Source organism: Lycorma delicatula, chromosome 6 (assembly GCF_047948215.1).
Source record: "Lycorma delicatula isolate Av1 chromosome 6, ASM4794821v1, whole genome shotgun sequence".
NCBI classification, from domain to species: Eukaryota; Metazoa; Arthropoda; class Insecta; order Hemiptera; family Fulgoridae; genus Lycorma; species Lycorma delicatula.
This window is the reverse complement of record NC_134460.1, coordinates 70874566-70891117: the sequence shown is the minus strand read 5'-3', so window position 1 is coordinate 70891117 and position 16552 is coordinate 70874566. Positions and strand designations below refer to the sequence as shown.

The 16552-nt window shown below is 29.8% G+C and overlaps 1 protein-coding gene across 1 annotated transcript in view; it reads left to right on the top strand.

Annotated features, from left to right (window-relative positions):
- Positions 1–16552, top strand: part of dachs (unconventional myosin-IXb-like dachs) — a 325687-nt gene that overhangs the window by 53428 nt on the left and 255707 nt on the right. The gene's annotated exons all lie outside the window — the stretch shown is intronic.

The window sequence follows — 16552 nt, the reverse complement described above, 5'->3', positions numbered from 1 at the left end:
CAAACATATACGTTCAAAAATCTTCTCCTGACATTTAAATTAATTTTTGATGTAAACAAATTATATTTCTTACTGAAGGCTCGTTTCGCTTGTGCTATTCGGCATTTTATATCGCTCCTGCTTCGTCCATCTTTAGTAATTCTACTTCCCAAATAACAAAATTCTTCTACCTCCATAATCTTTTCTCCTCCTATTTTCACATTCAGTGGTTCATCTTTGTTATTTCTACTACATTTCATTACTTTTGTTTTGTTCTTGTTTATTTTCATGCGATAGTTCTTGCGTAGGACATCATCTATGCCGTTCATTGTTTCTTCTAAATCCTTTTTACTCTCGGCTAGAATTATTGTTACTCCGAATCTAAATTGTTCTTTAACATCATTAACTGCTAGTTCCATGTAAAGATTAAAAAGTAACGGAGATAGGGAATATCCTTGTCGGACTTCCTTTCTTATTACGGCTTCTTTCTTATGTTCTTCAATTATTACTGTTGCTGTTTGGTTCCTGTACATGTTAGCTGTTGTTCTTCTATCTCTGTATTTGAACCCTAATTTTTTTAAAATGCTGAACATTTTGTTCCAATCTACGTTATCGAATGCCTTTTCTAGGTCTATAAACGCCAAGTATGTTGGTTTGTTTTTCTTTAATCTTCCTTCTACTATTAATCTGAGGCCTAAAATTGCTTCCCTTGTCCCTATACTTTTCCTGAAACCAAATTGGTCTTCTCCTAACACTTCTTCCAGTCTCCTCTCAATTCTTTTGTATAGAATTCTAGTTAAGAATTTTGATGCATGACTAGTTAAACTAATTGTTCTGTATTCTTCACATTTATCTGCCCCTGCTTTCTTTGGTATCATGACTATAACACTTTTTTGAAGTCTGACGGAAATCCCCCTTTTTCATAAATATGACACACGAGTTTGTATAATCTATCAATCACTTCCTCACCTGCACTGCGCAGTAATTCTACAGGTATTCCGTCTATTCCAGGAGCCTTTCTGCCATTTAAATCTTTTAATGCTCTCTTAAATTCAGATCTCAGTATTGTTTCTCCCATTTCATCCTCCTCAACTTCCTCTTCTTCCTCTATAACACCATTTTCTAATTCATTTCCTCCGTATAACTCTTCAATATATTCCACCCATCTATCGACTTTACCTTTCGTATTATATATTGGTGTACCATCTTTGTTTAACACATTATTAGATTTTAATTTATGTACCCCAAAATTTTCTTTAACTTTCCTGTATGCTCCGTCTATTTTACCAATGTTCATTTCTCTTTCCACTTCTGAACACTTTTCTTTAATCCACTTTTCTTTCGCCAGTGTGCACTTCCTCTTTATAGCATTTCTTAATTGCCGATAGTTCCTTTTACTTTCTTCATCACTAGCATTCTTATATTTTCTACGTTCATCCATCAGCTGCAATATATCGTCTGAAACCCAAGGTTTTCTACCAGTTCTCTTTATTCCGCCTAAGTTTGCTTCTGCTGATTTAAGAATTTCCTTTTTAACATTCTCCCATTCTTCTTCTACATTTTCTACCTTATCTTTTTTACTCAGACCTCTTGCGATGTCCTCCTCAAAAATCTTCTTTACCTTCTCTTCCTCAAGCTTCTCTAAATTCCACCGATTCATCTGACACCTTTTCTGCAGGTTTTTAAACCCCAATCTACATTTCATTATCACCAAATTATGGTCGCTATCAATGTCTGCTCCAGGGTAAGTTTTGCAGTCAACGAGTTGATTTCTAAATCTTAATATAATCTATCTGATATCTTGAAGTATCGCCTGGCTTTTTCCAAGTGTATATTCTTCTATTATGATTTTTAAATTGGGTGTTGGCAATTACTAAATTATACTTAGTACAAAACTCTTTAAGTCGGTCCCCTCTTTCATTCCTTTTGCCCAGCCCGTAAATTTTTGTGTCAACTCAAATTCCTAAGTATTTTATGGCCACCTGAGACACAATTTCTCTGTTATCAAGGATCAGAAGTAAAGTTGACCTCCCCTGGCGGCAGAGATCACCACCATCTCCGTCTTTTCAGGAGCCAACTCCAGCCTTACCACAGCCATCCACTCATTAATCTTTGTATACGACTCAGTTATTTTGCCTATAACCTCATACCTTGTTTCCACCTCCACTAGCAATCTTCTGCATAACCAAATAATGTAACCGATTGTATCCCACTACAAAAATTAAAAAATTTATAAAACAATTCCTAAACATTTTTTCATCAAACATTACAGCCCTTAAAAATGTATCCTGTTTGACTGCAAATAAGATTTCTAAGTAATAATGTTATTATTGTTTTACATTTTGTTTAATTCCGTTTAATAATCTTCTTAATTTTTTTAAAATAATAATTAAAACGTTTATGTTGCATATTTTTAAGTAATATAAATATATATATATTTTAAATTCCGAATTTTATTTCAGCCCTATTTAATGTCAACTTAAATAACTATTACTCAGTAGCAATATATATATAAATTTCATTCAGCGATTGTTCTTTTCTCCTACGTAATACAGTATTTGTAAAATAATACTTCTTGTTACAAGTTGTTAGTGTATATTGATCTACTGAGCTAATTTTTATTATTAAAGTGATATAAAACTTTTCATATGTACGAGTAAATTAAAATATAAATTACCTTTATTAGAAGTTTACTTCCACTTCCTTGTACAAAGTAAAGGAAGTATTGTAATCGCGAAAAATTTCGGTTTTCAGATTTCGACTGATGTAACATTTAGTTGTGCACCTCCTCTTTTGATTGCAATCTACTGAACCAAAAGTGTCCAAAAAAGCCCAAAATCCAAAAACATTGGATTTTGGAATTTTTCTTAACTGCAATAATAAGCCCTCATTGAGAGCTTTTCAACGATATATCATAAGTGGTACTTATTTTCATTGGTTCCAGAGTATAACATAAAATTTTAATTAATGAAATATTTTGATCTTACAAGGGGAAGACACATCTGTTAGAATATTAACCTCGGATATGAAAAGAAATCATAAATTATTAGTGATAAAGATTTTATGTACTTTTCATTTTAATTCAAAAATTTTTACAGAGGTAATTATTATTAAAATAAAAAAAGTTTAAAAAAATATGAATATATGAAATCAGATTCGAACCGATGTGTGCATGGTTACGGGTCCGACACGTTCTCACTTAAACCACCACATAACTACCAAAGCGACGTGAAACAAAATTAAGATATATATATATAAAATGTTGATACGGACACCACAAAAAATTTGGTGATGCAATTGTGTAACTGTTCACTTCATTAAAGAATTTGAGGATCTTATCTCACTGTCAAATGAAATAAGTTGAAATGAAGTGCAGCAAAAAAAATGTGTTTATGTAATTTAATAAGCGTACAAGGAAGTTATGTGGTGTCAACATCAGATTTTTATTTTTTTATAATTAAGTGGTTTTCAAATAATGAAATGTTCTCTAGTTTATTTCGATATCAAACATTTATGCTTGACAAAACTGCTATTTTTTATTATTATTTTTCAGATTGTAATTAACACTATTTGTATGAGAACCGCATCCTCTTTACTACGGCATTATTTTAACTAAAAATTAGTTTATTTAGTATTTTTAACAGTTAATAATTTTTATTTTAGTGTTTTACATGTAAAATCCATTCCGAAAAATATTATGATATAATTTTAGTATAAAAATAGTAATGCGGTACGAATTCTGTTAGAAGACTTAGTTTTTTAAAAGAATAACTAAGATATTTAAATTTTAAAAATCTGAAATGTAGTAAATGTGTATTTATGTTGAAGACTTGGGAATGTAATTATGTGAAAATTAACGTATTTGCTATGTATTAAATGTATAATTTAATCGACCCACTGATGAGGGACAATGAATACACGCGCGCACACATACGCTGTAAGTAGAATAATTATTAAAAAATAATTGTTTAACTTTCTACTTAAATTGTTTAAATAGGCTATATAAGTCCTATTATATTTTAATTTTCATTATTTTATTCATTACAGGAAGTTGTTGTTTGTATAAAAGTGTCGGCGCGTTCCAAATTATGAAATTTCTTGTTTTATGATGGCATAAACATAAACAAGATTGATGCTAATAAGAGAAATAAATATTGTTGTATAGTAGTTTAATTGGATAGGAACACGCAAAATTAAACCAGTCCTGCTGGCTTGACAAGGAACCCAACTTTTAAAGCCTATCTTACACTATAATATCATGTTTATAAATCTATCATTTTTTAAATTTTCTTGCAACAGCGTTTTTGTTTTTATTTTAATTGTATAAATGTATTTATATTATTTTGTATTAAATGTATTTAAACTAACCAGATAAATTTATTTTATAATAAATTATATATAAATGCTTGTGTTTTGTAATTTAGGCTACATCATACAAAATAGCCATAAGGCTATTGCGAAACAGAATAATATGTAAGCGAATATATAATATTTTTAGAGATTTATTTCGATGATTGCAAAAAAATTCTGTTAAATATATTTGTATAATAACACTGATAGACAAAACTTTTCTTTAATGTTTCTCTAAAGTGTGATAGAATTTCTTAAATTGTTTTTTTTTTGCGTAAATTACAGATCTGTAAATACAATTTTTCTATCACCCTTAGTTTAAATTAATTTCGCTTAAAAAAAAATTAAGGGAAAATATAGTTAAAATCTTCAACATTTATAATTTTGCTTGGCCATACCTGTATTAGAATGATTTCGCTGATGCTTTTCTTTTATAGATAGCCTCAGGCACATCCCGAATTAATGTCCAACAGTAATCGGCTAGCATGTTAGTATTCCATTTCCCTTTATAGCGGCTTTCCTCAACGAAATGTCTTGGTGGAAACGTTCACCGTGTTCGTCATATACGTCTCCGACGTGGGAAAAAATCCAGATGTGAGTGGAGGAAATTGTATTTTTAAAGTCATAATACATCCCATAGCTCTGTATGAAGTAAAAAGTTGGTTTACAACATTGTGGTAATTGTCAGATTTTTTTTACCGAGAACATTTTTGCAAACGTCTTTAAATGTTGCCCAAGCTGCACTTTCTACATTATTTAACATTGAGTTAAATATATCGTCTTATTTTAGGACCAACAAATGCTCCTTCTTTAATTTTTCCTTTACTTTCATTCGGAAATTTCTTCCTGATGTACAAAAATCCAGGACCGTCCTTCTTCATTGCTTTTACAAAATTTTTCATTAGTCCTAGCTTGATATGGAGAGGCGGTAAAAATATTTTTTTGGGGTTCAACTAAGAGCTCATGAATAATATTTTTCCCATTTGGAGTTAATTTGTCTCGTTTTATCCACTCTTTGGTAACATAATGTTTATCCTTAGGTCGGGTGTCCATTCACAAAGAAAGCACGTGTACTTAGGTAGTATTTTACATGTAAATATTTTGTTAGGGTTGCCTAACAAAATAACAATAACTTTCAAATCACCACATATGCTCCAGCTGTTTTTTATAGTTTATTTTTTCAAGAACGTATTTCATCACATCATATGTCTCTTTCAAATTAATATCATAAGCGATTGGTATCGAAGGATATTTGTTACCGTTGTGTAGTTTTAAACTATACTTAAACCACTTTTAAACTATACTTGGACGAATCTATGAAAAGGCACCAGTCCTCAGGTTTATGAACTTGTCTTAAATACAACATAAGCTCATAAATATTTGCGCAATAAACCAAATTATTTTCCTCAATAAAGTACTGAAAAAGTTCTTTTTGTAGGCTTCGAAAACCACCAATTTTTTGTATTTTTTCAATTAAATTCCAAGCTTGTAGTTTTGATCCTAACAGTTCAGCTTGATTTTTTGATAAATTTAAATCCCTACACAAGTCATTTAATTCACCTTGTGATATAAAATGTGGCTTACTGGAAGATAATTTCAAATCAAAATCATTGTTGTCTTCTTCAGTACTGTCTGATTCTTCATCGCTGCTTTCGAAACATACGTTCACAGGTAGCTCAGGAACTGGAATAATTTCACTGTGCGGTACAGGCCAGATTGCAGATTCCAATGAAGGATATTTTAGAGTATGTTTAGATTTTTTTAGAAATTCTAGACACTTGTTAAACAAAAGTAACAATCGGTTACATGGTCCTTTGGTTCACGCCAAATCATAGGTACACCAAATTGCAAAGCCTTCCGTGTACCTTTCAGCCATCCTCTTAAATAACCAGAACAATTAGTGTGTTCTATATGAGGAGCCCACGTCTTATCCTGATCACCAATTTTACACTGAAAGTACAAATGGTGTGCTTATTTAATTAAGGGTGTAATGTTTTTCTATTTAATTTTATGGTAAACTCACCACATATATAAAAAAAGGCATTAACATCATTTACAAAATTTCGAGGCATTATGACACTGCACTATTAACAAACTTAAGACAACAATAAGACTGAACAAAATTCATTCATTCCTAAATCCAATGCTAAATACAAACAACACAGCTGTGTTTTCAGCTACATATTTTGATCTGCACAGACATGATTAACTTTGTCCATGAAGGATCACTCTTCAGTATTAGATATGAAGTCATAATACGTATGCGAGTTATGTTATGATTTAATTCTGTCTAGTATTTTTTATTATAGCTAACAAATTATGTTAACAAAGTTAAACAATTAAAAATGATCTAACATAATACAATATAGGAGCTTAAAATGCTAATTATACGTCGAAAAATGAAAAAATCTTTTAATTAAAATTTAAACATTTAAAAAAAATGTTGGGTGATAGAAAGATTCTGAGTTCATATTGGACAATCGGAGTATCTGAGAAGAAATGATTAGAAGCTTTGATTAGAAATGATTAGAAATGATGATTAGAAATGATTAGAAGCTTTTGAAATGTGGTGCTATAGGAGAATGTTAAAAATCAGATGGGTGGATAAAGTGACAAATGAAGAGGTATTGCGGCAAATAGATGAAGAAAGAAGCATTGGGAAAAATATAGTTAAAAGAAGAGACAGACTTATAGGCCACATACTAAGGCATCCTGGAATAGTCGCTTTAATATTGGAAGGACAGGTAGAAGGAAAAAATTAGGCAGGCCACGTTTGGAATATGTAAAACAAATTGTTAGGGATGTAGGATGTAGAGGGTGTACTGAAATGAAACGACTAGCACTAGATAGGGAATCTTGGAGAGATGCATCAAACCAGTCAAATGACTGAAGACAAAAAAAAAAGAGAGTTCATATTCCGTTTTCAGCATCAAAAAACAGATTAAAATCATGTATCGCGTGTTGGGAAAACAAAAATTATGTTTATCAGTGTAATCTGATTTCAGGAATGGTTTAATTAAATTTAAAGTTTGTATCTTTTTTCTTTTAGTAGCGTATTATCATGTAAATAATAACTACTCTACAAATCACACAAATTTAACCTATTTTGTATTGTAAAAATGAATGTATTATCGTTAAATTTCTTTTTTCTACATTTTTTAAGTACGTAAAAAAATGGCAGTGAGTCAAAAATGACTTGCACTTGTGATTTACATGTTTCTCCGTGGTTTTATTTTAGTAGTACAATCTCAGACTTACGTACTATACATTTATTTTAACGAGAAGGATGAGATGTATTGAAATTAATAGTTGAAAAAAACTCTTGTCGGGAATCGAACTTGACCAAATGACTGGCCTATTGAATTTAAACTTACTCGGTGACCCTAATAATACAAAAATGTCGGTTACAGAATTCTGTAGATATATTTTACAAAAAGTATAGCACACAAGACGCTCTATATTGCTTTTAGTGTAGTTTGTTATTTGTACCACAACTGGGTCTTTTTTTAATATTTGTTTCTGATGTCGAAAATAAAAGAATCGTTAATCGAGTCTTTAAAGCTTGAATGGTGTTGCTGTATTTTAACAATCATTTTATTCTTTTGAAAAAGAAATGTTCTTTGTGTAGTACTCAAACAGAGAAAAATGTGTATAATTTTATTGTGGAAGTTACAATTTTATCTGAATTTAGATTAAAGCTTTTGTAGTAAAGTTGTTTGTATTTAAGTGAAGTTAAAGTTTATTTAGATGGTACTAAGGCTGGTTTAAAATTATCTTGTATTGTGAATCGGCCTGGAAATATAGGTACTCATTAATCAAGAAATTTAAATTGTTGATATCTTTTTTTTTTGCCTTTATCAATTAATTCGGTTTTCATACCAGTCCTCTTCAGACGGTCGCGTTTGTTTATTAATTTTAAGTTTTTTTTATTAAATAATTTTGTTTTATTTAATAGTATATTTTTGATTAATTGTATTTTGTACATACAAAAAAAATTGTAACCATGTAATTTAATATATATTGAAAATAAAGACAACGTTATTATTATTCACACATGTTGTGTGAACAAGAATTTCTTATCAAATGTTAAACATAAATAAACAGTTGTCTTTACCCTAGTGATACTAGAATTGCCGATTTTATACATATACTTGATAGCAAGTGTTTTTCCTGTGATAGTAGTCATGGAGGTTTTCTCAAAAGTTCAAGGGCAACCTGTTCCTTATTAATATGATATTAATAAATATCATCCTGTAAGACCATAATACTTACATAGTTGTCAGTCTTTGAGTAAATTTGCAGGTCGTCAGCAAATTCCAGAACTCTAGATACAATACCGTTAAACAAGTCGTTGATAAACAAAATAAATAATAAAGGGCCCAGGATAGATCCTTGTGGAACACCAGGCATTGCGGTAAATACCTGAATCGTAGAACGTGTCTTTTGCCATTGGCTAGAGGTATTGATATTATTCATGAACTAAGCTGGATCACTGATATTTTGATGTGAGCTTTATTAAGAAGTCAAAGATCTAAGAAAATTAAAATTATTATCTTTTTTTTTAATTTTCTTAGAAGATCTAAGTAATGGAATCTGTTTAAAAACATTATTATTATTATTATACTTGAAATTAATATTAAATCAATTAATATTATTTTTATCGCTTCTATTTATTGTGCGATATACCAAGGCTTTGCTGTTCTACTGTCCAAAATAAAAACAAACAAATAAATTATTATTATTATTTTCTGATATACCTTTTTTGAGAATAAAGGTATTTTTTTGAGAAAAAGCGAAAAAAAAATACGATTTCATATTTACGTTGAAGAATATTTACATATAATAATGAAAATTTAAAAACTTTTATACGGTTAAAAATTCAAAAATGACATATTATTCTTATATTTTTAAAGTTGAACATTAGATTTTTCTGGTAGAGAACGTAGATTCCTTATAGACATTGGCTGTAGTCAATGCAACAAACTTGATGCAGAATTGCCAAATCGTTATTCGCCACGTCCAGTCTAGCCATTCGTATGAAAATTGCTCTTTTAATATTCTTACTATATGAAAGATTAATGGAACAGATATGATTTATGTGAACTCTGGCAGCTATGTTTCAGGAGAGCGCAGCTATCTGTTTCATCCAGAGATCATATAATTCAGAAAAATATAGGAATATATCAGTTTATAAATAGAATAGTTAAATTATATTTGGACATACTATTTATAGATTATACGATTTAAGTGAAATTATTGTCATAAACTTAAAATAATTAATAAAAAACATACGATTATTGAACCGTAGTTATTTAAATAATCTTTAATTTAAAAAAAGATAAAAAGATTTTACGTCATTATTTGCTTCTGGTTGAACAGTTTATATGAATTAGATTGTATGCTTCAACATACCCCAAAGTTCTAAAAGTTCTCCTAATGAAGCCAGAGCCTGTTCTCGGAAAATTCTTTAGTAATTTTATACATTGTACGATTGTGATAATCAAGTCAAAATAACTGATTAATAATCGGTTCCTAACTAAATTTTGTTACGGGTTTTCATTACCAGGAAACTTTAAATACTCTTTAGGAGATTCTGTTTGATTTTGTGGCCCTTCTTTGAGTAGTCCATTTCTTTCTCTATTTTGTGCCCCTAAGAATTAGTGCATTCTAGATTATTTGGGAAAGGTCCTACTGCCTATAAATTCATCCAGGGTTTCTATTTTGTATTTTTGGCTGCAAAAAAAAATCCCTACAAAGGTGCAGAAAAAAAGTAAAATTTTTTAATCTCCGTTTACATACACATAAATTCATACGTAGGTCATTATTTTATAATTAATTTTAAGAATATTTTTGCTTTATGTAAAAGTAAAGATTTTTTCGTATGAAATTATATTTGAAATGATAAAAAGCTATTTACAGATTAATATGCTTTTTAAGACAACTTTAAAAAAAAATTATTAAAAACTTTTTTCTATTCTTTATCGATATTACAGATAACAAGCTGGGATAACTAACTAGTTGTTGTGAGATTCGTTTAAAAGATATTGTGTGATGATATATGTATATACCATCTATAATATACCTCATTAAAATTTTGCGGTTTAACTTATAAAAAATAGATTTATATATATATATATATATATAATTAATAATATACGGTTTTCGAGTTTGAAACTGGTTTTTATGACCTTACATCTTATCTGTGAAGATTATAAAAGATGTGTAAATAGGTAACTTAACTATAAACGATAATCCACATGATCTAACCTCCTGAAGTATCTTTTGAAGGTCATTCACCGAAAATTATAAAGCTGTACGATAAAAAGTCATCCTATACGTTTTGGTTTTAGAGACGGCAGTTGACACGTGTGAAGCCATACTTAGTATGTGAATAAAATGAAGTTTTATTCAAACTTCATTTAGTTGAATGTACTTTGATGTCTAATTCTATTTTGTTAGTTATCAGTAAGGTAAGCTTTTGAGAGTAAATTATCAAATGATGATTACAGTTATTTTTAAAGCTTTGGATTGGATGATGCGAATTTAAAAATTATTGTAACCATAATAATTTATCTAAAATAGAAGAGGAACATTGATCATTAACGATTTTTTCGTCCAATATATCTTCTCTTTTAAGCTGGAAAAAAACGTTTTTTCTCCAGAAGCGTAAAAGCCCTGATGACGAACGGGATTGTCAGTTTCTAAAGGAACACGTTTCCTAAATTACGAGATATACCGAGGTATCCAGCCCTCATTCGACCTGTGAGGGAATTTATTTTCTATATTATATAAAGAATGATTTTTGTTTATTCAAATACTATTTGAAGACTAATTTGGTAACTTATGACGAAATCAAATTATTTTTATTACACACAATTCTGCACTAAAACAAAAACCCTACACAGTAATAACGTAATCGCTATGAATTATTTTCCTATAGTATTTTTGTAATTAAAATTATATCATTTTTTCGTAAGAGTATTCTTAACATTACTGGTTTGAATTAGCAGATATTAATTCGTTAATGGTTCTCATGGGAATGCAGTTTCTCCATTAGATTAAACAGAGTTATTACTACGTCTACTAATTCTGATTTTGGAACAACAAATCATCGATTTCTCAGTCACTATCTCATGATTTTCTTGAAGCGTGTCTAAGTAGTATTGTCTAATTACGACGTTAGTGGAATACTTTTTGTCGTAGTCTTCCACAGCACGTAGTTTAATAAATGATTATGAATTATATTGTGTCTTCAATTTTAAATACCCAGTAGAACTGCTACAAAGAATCAAAATTAATTAATGTCTTGGAACTTTTTTTGTATTTTCGTATTAACAAATTTGAGCTTAAACGATTGCGTAAAACAAGGTATTCGGTAGATTTCATAAAAAATTTACCTATTGTAATGGGTACCATGATTCGACTTCCGGAAAATTTGAACATATCTTCGCGTTTCACATCGTCAAGACCCCAAAACCGCCGTCAGTTCAAAAGTTTATATATACATACACACACACACACATATGTATATATATATATATTTATATATTTCACTTTCTTATTGACACGATAACTGCCGTAATTATGCGCCAATCACTTTCAAATTGATACATAAAATATAGCGACCCAAAATTTCGATCGAGTTCGTTAATGGGCAAAATCGGATCATGGCGGTGAAAATGGGCTTTTTCGAAAAAAACAAAATGTCGCTATAACTTTCTTATTAAGTAAAATATCGAATTCGTTTAAGTTCCTACTATTCTTTGGATAAGAACCTAAAACTTATCTAAGTAAAGTTTTTTGATATCACCAATCGTTGGCTCAGGGGGTGGAAAAAATTGGGTTTGGAAGACAAAAAAATCATAACTCCCTTATTAGGCGCAGTATCGAATAGGTTTAAAGTGGTTATTAGTCCTCTAAACACTACCTGAAACATTTGTGTGTAACAATTTTTGATATGACCAGCCCTTACGGCAAGGGATGACCAAAATATTGCTGGAATTGTAAGATGGAACCATGCAACCATTGTCGTAAATTAGAAGTTTTTTCTTAACTTTAAAGTAGAAATCTTTTTTATCTCCTACTTAGCACCGGTTAAATCTACCTCCGCCTTCCGGCGTGCCGAAAGTGATTTTTTTTAATTTTTAATATTTATCTCTTGTTTTATGGTCTAACCTAAAAATTTATTTCCCTTTATACATGATCAATCAAAATTTCTGGAAATTTATGCTAATAATTTCGTATTAAATTTTCTGTTACAAATTAATAATACAATAATAATAACAATAATGTATTGTAATAGTTTATAAGGTTCTTGACATCATTTGAAAACCTTTCTTTGACTTCTAAAATATATTAATGTTTTTAATTGTAATTTATTTGTATACTTAACTTATATCGTCTCTTTTACGGTTTTATCCCAAAAAAAATAAATGACATTTATAATATATTTTTAAAACAGTAAAATGTGAAGTTTTATTTATTTTTTCTTTAAATAGAAATTAGCATTGAAATATACTTGTAATAAACTGTATTTATGATGTTAGGAAATATAACCACACTGATTTCTGAGAAACACCAGTCAATAAAAACATAAACCACGCCAGCGGTTTATTTCGTTTTCAACCTATTTTTCTTCTCTTTGCACTACTTCCTCATCCTCTCGGATAGGGATTTTATTCGTTCTTCAAACCAGTTGTTCGGTTCTGTTTTCGTTCTTTTTGCGCAGCCTTCAAACCTCTTGAAACTTTGTATCTTTCCTCTGTATCAGTTTTTTGTGTCTTTTCATTTTCTATGAATTCTAGGATTCTTTTAGCTAGCTTCTTCATGAGCATTCTCTTGATGTGATTAAAGAAATCATTGTTCATGGTTTTCTTTTCCTAATGGTGGTTATGATTTTTCTATTGTCATATATAGCTCTTTTTTGGATCTTTATCTGTATTCTTTCTGATATCTTTTTCGGTTGAGAATTCCTTTCTTTTTTTAATTCTTCTTTATTACTATTGGTTTTTTTTAATGTAATGGTTATATTTAACATTACATGAAAGAAGATATTTTCTGTTAGAACATTCCCATTTTATTTAAGAAATCTTCTTTTTAATATTTAAATAGTAATAAAACAGCAAAATAAATTATACAGGAGTAACACATTGAATATCGTAATTTGTTTTTAATTAACATGATGCCTTATTTGTAAACTTAATATTAATTCTCTATTTTTTCTTTTTAATCATTTATAATATCCAGAAATTAGTTAAAATTTCTTATTTTACTATTAAAAAAAGAATATTTTTATTAATAAAACAAGAAATACATGCAATTTAAACTTGTTTTTTATGAATTACAGGATTAATCATTTTGAAAGTATAAAAGTTTTATGTCAGTATTGTTGCTGAATATAAAACTTTATTTTCTTTACTACATGTTTTTAATTAATGAAATAAATTTCTCTACACGGTCGTATATATTTAATTAATTCAGTTTTATGTATTATAATAGTAATAGTTATAATAAATAATGAATATAAATAATAAAATACAATACAAGTTCTAACATATTTTTGTATCAATAATAAAAAGAAAGTTAGGTCTAGTTAAAGTCTGTAACAGTTTTTTTGTTATTTATAATAGGCCCATTTAATCAATGGATTGGTAAATATAATTTGAATTTTTTTCTTCTTATTGTAAGTATATAAGATTAAATGTAAAGTTCTGTATGAAGTCCTTTAATTATTTTTAGTTATAGAGGCTTGTGGGTCAAATTTATTTAATTGTAAAATTGCATAATACAGAAACACAGGACAGTCTACATGTTTATTGGTTCTAAATATTCTATGATAAAGCATGTTCATTTTTATTAAATGAATATATATCTTTGTTTTTTAATTCTATGTAATACATTATATATATGAAACTTCCCTTCCAAATGCTAAACTTAAAAGAGTACTTTGGTTCAAATTGGAACTGTTGAAACAAGAATTAATAAACATTTATCAATATATATCGTCTCCAGTTATCCATTCGGCTTTTATTAATTTATCTTGCAGGTTATACAGATATCATTTATATTTTATTTCAATATAGCACTTAATCATTAGGTTTATTTTACCGGCTCTCTTACCTTAATGGTCTTCGGATTAGCTACTTACTTGTATCGCGAACTCTTACCTGATAAATTGAAATTTAGGTAACGATAGGAGGTCTGTTCAGAAAATAACCAAACTTTATTTTTTTAATCTATATTATTAGTTTTACAGATTATTGGTCCTTATCCTCTTCAAAGTACCCCTCTCCCCTATTCACACACTTTTCCCAGCGTGTTTCCACTTCGAGAAACACTCCGGATAGCTTCATTTGAAATGGCTTTTAAGGTCCGTGAAGAATTTGCTTTAATGTCACAAAAAAAAGGAAAACTTGCAAGGAGCCAGGTCTGGCGAGTAGGAAAGCTGAGGGAGGACAGTCATTTGATTTTTGGCACAAAACTGACGAATTGACAAAGCTGATTGTGCGAGCGCATTGTCGTGGTGAAGAAACCATGAGTTGTCTCGCCACAACTCTGGGACTCCAGTCTCTTTTTATGAATTTTTTACGTAACCGTTGTAAAACGCCTAGATAGTATGCACAGTTCACTGTTTCACCTACAGGCAAGAATTCAAATTAAAAAATTCAATTAATATCGAAAAAACAGAGAGCATCACTTTGACCGTGAATCGAGACTGACGTGCTTTCATGGGCCGTGGAGATATTTTGCCAATCCATTGTGATGACTGAACTTTTGTCTCGATGTCGTAGCCGTAAACCCAGCTTTCGTCTCCCGCTGCGATCCTTTGCATGAATGTTTCATCGTCATTGGCTTCTTCAAGAAGTTGCCGACAAACATCTATTGATGTTCTTTCTGCTGTTCGGTCATCAAAGGAGGAACAAACTTTGCTGTAACTCGTTGCACGTTTAATTTTTCAGTCAAAATGTCATGGCAAGATCTGATTGATATACTAACTTCTTCTGTAAGTTCTCTGACAGTTAATCGGCGATTTGCACGCACCAGATCGTTGATTTTCTGATCGCGGGTGTTATGAGTTGAAATCAAAGGCCTTCCTGATCAAGTGTTATTTCAGTTGACTGACGACCGCTTTTAAATCGTGTAAACGATTATAACATTGCGTAGGACCCAGATCATCAACTCCGTAAGCTTATTTCATAAGTTGAAACGTTTCTGTAAAAGTTTTCCCCGGTTTCACGCAAAATTTTACGTTTTATCGTTGCTCCCGATAATCACACATTACAAAAATTGCTTAAATTAACACTTAAACACGTTGCACTAAAATAACATTAACACAAAAACTAAACGAGATATCGACAATCCAAGAACATAGGGTTACAGAGCAGATTATGCGGAATATAATGCTGTCAACCATACGTCACTAAATATCTTCGTTGGCGCATAATTAAAAATGTTCAGTTATTTTCTGAACAGACCTCATATATCACAATTCTAAGAGAAAAAAAATACTATTTTTAATAGTAAAATAAAAACGGATCATTCAGTAAATTATTAGAACATCCTATTAATCCATCTATCCATCTATTAATTATTAAAATGCTATTAATCGAACAAAAAAAAAAAAAATATATGAAAAAAAGAGCTTATCCACCTTAATTTAAAACCTCAAAATGAAAAAAAAAGTAAATAAACAAAAATAAATTCTTGATTGAATCAAAATACCAACTTAGTGTTTTTTTATTTTTGTTTTGTATTGTAAATATATCCTGTCCTCCAAGATTAAATTTGGTTTCTGAAATTTGTTTGTGGTTAACCAGTGGTTAACTCGTCTTCGCAAATCAGTTGTTTAAAGCTGGTTTTCGAAATCTAACGTTTTAAGGTTCAAATCTTAGTAAAAGGTATTTGTTTTTATACGGATTTGAATACTAGACAGCGGGTACAGGTATACTTCGGTAGTTGGGGTTCAATTAACCACACATCTCAGGATTGGTCGGCCTGAGTTTTTACAAGACTACATCTCATTTACATGTCATGCATATCAACCTCATCTAATTGGCCGGGGGAAGGGATTGCTTATTCTTTACTAATTGTCAGATAGCAATATACAAAATTTTTTGTGACATTATTAAAAGTAATTTAAACTGGTTTTATCGTTTTTAATTCATCAGAATGAAATTAATGAACTAGTAATAAAAAAATGCGTTTTAGTGATTTATTTTGAAGA